The sequence below is a fragment of the Cervus canadensis genome, chromosome 18 (assembly GCF_019320065.1).
Source record: "Cervus canadensis isolate Bull #8, Minnesota chromosome 18, ASM1932006v1, whole genome shotgun sequence".
Classification (NCBI taxonomy): domain Eukaryota; kingdom Metazoa; phylum Chordata; class Mammalia; order Artiodactyla; family Cervidae; genus Cervus; species Cervus canadensis.
In genome coordinates this window covers 13020554-13022692 of record NC_057403.1, presented here as the reverse complement: position 1 = coordinate 13022692, position 2139 = coordinate 13020554, and positions in this window count along the sequence as shown.

The following is a 2139-nucleotide window of genomic DNA, read 5'->3' as shown; positions in this document are numbered from 1 at the left end:
GCGTGGTCACTGTCCTGCTTATTGTGCAGTCAGACCTGCGGTTCCCGCTCAGTGCAAATGGGAACGTTACCCTCAAATCCCGCTAGGGGACAGCAGAGTTCAGTTCGCAATTTTTGCGTCTTTTATTATTTTAATAGCAACATAAATAAGCCAGCCTAACAATGCAGGAAGTTCAAGAGACTCCCGTTGGATCCCTGGGCCGGAAAGATCCCCTGGAAGAGGGCATGGCAACCCACTCCGGTATTTTTGCCTGGAAAACTCCACGGACAGAGGAGCTTGGAGGATATCGTCCATGGGGTCGCAGACTCGGACATGAATGAGCACAGACAAGAAACCTGCATGCCTGTTACAGGTCTGGTATTTTAAATGTCCTTATACATCTGAAGCATATTTTAACAATTCATCCTAGATTCAGCCAGCTCCTGCTGATGCTGCTAAGTCGCTTCAGTCGTGTCCGACTCTGTGCGACCCTATGGACAGCAGCCCACCAGGCTCCCCGTCCACGGGATTCGCCAGGCTCCTCAGCCAGCTCCTACCATGGCTATTTTAGTTCTGTGCAAACACTGGCACATTTAACCCTGGTAGAACCCTCCACAGAATGTCCTGCTCTTTTCTCCACTTTTCTGCAAGAACCGAGGGACTGAAACATTAGGTAACTTGCCCAAGGTGGGCCAGCTCTGAGTGACGGGGCCACAGACCCACGTGGACACCTGCCCCGCCCTGACCGCATGGCGGGCTGTATCTCCACAGCCGGGAGGTTTCTGTCCTGGCTCAGAGGAGGGTGCCCAGCCCCCAACTCATTATTTGCCGAGGTCCAGCCCCGGCAGGACCAGGAACACCCAAGGGATGAGTGGCGTCGGCGAGAAAGAAGACAGACAGACAGACAGACACAGACGGTTGCGTAGAAGAGGTAGCTTTTTTTTTTTTTTTTTTTTTAGGATAGCTCAGGTTTTTTATAGAATGAATGTTACCTCCCCCTTAAGTCACCACATATTACATCAGATATTGATTTGTGCTTCCGTCAATATTTTTTCCCCATGTTTCTCCCCTAAGCATTCATCTAGAACGTTTCCGATTACAGGGTTTAAACTTAAATGTCCCGTGCATAGTCTTCTTGCCTCAATGGCCTAACATTCTCACTCTAACAAAAACAATGTTCCACAAATCTCAGGTATAATGTAAATTCTTTGGACAATAAAACAATACATGGGAAGGGTCACAATAACATGTTTGACATTTCTGAAAATAGTACCATGAGAAAAACCTGCTATTTTTCTTTACCTGAAACCACAAAAATCTCAATTTACAATGATTAACTATTAAACAGCAAAAACACCTCTAAAGCAGCAAAACACCTCTATTAATAGTAAGATAATGGCAGTAAAGCTGGTTAATATAAATCTTCTATTAAAATCCTATATACCCCTTTTTCTAATTTTACAAAAATACCCATGATATCCCATGTTGTTTAAAGAAAGGGAAACAATGAACAAATGGCAGCAAGGAAATAGCAATAGTGAAAACCCTTTCAACCAAGGAGCAAGTAAACTAAAGCAGTATATCTACTTCTAAATCTAAACACCTCTACTCTTTTCTATTCTAGAACATTATAATCTTTTAAGCAAGCAGCCAAAGTATACCTGCGGCCTTTTCTTTTATGACTTGATGTTTATGGTCACGTCCTGAGCCAGAGCAATCTTGAGCATTTCCAAAAAGGCTTGGACTTTTCCAGTGAGGCCTTATTACTATATATTATAATTTCCAAAAATTAATAGAAAGCCCAACAACAGTAAGACAGAAGGAAGAAAGGGACATACCAGGCCCCCGGGACAACCTCGAGGGGAAGAGCTGCCTTGCAGGTTCCTTTCTTGTCCCAGCGGCTCCGGAGGGGACATATTGGGCCCCCGGGGCAGCCCCGTGTGAGGAAGAGCTGCCTTGCAGGTTCCTCTCTCCTCCCATGACCTTGTTACGGACTGGGTGCATCCTGGCGGCTCCCAACAATTACTGGTACTGATCTTTCATTTTTTTATTTGCACGGGAGGTTAGTTCCTGCAGAGATCTGCGTCCTAACTCGGGAGTCTTCATCTTTGGTTCCTCCGCTTCCATTCTTGTGCGCAGTTTCTGTTTCACTCTCTGCCT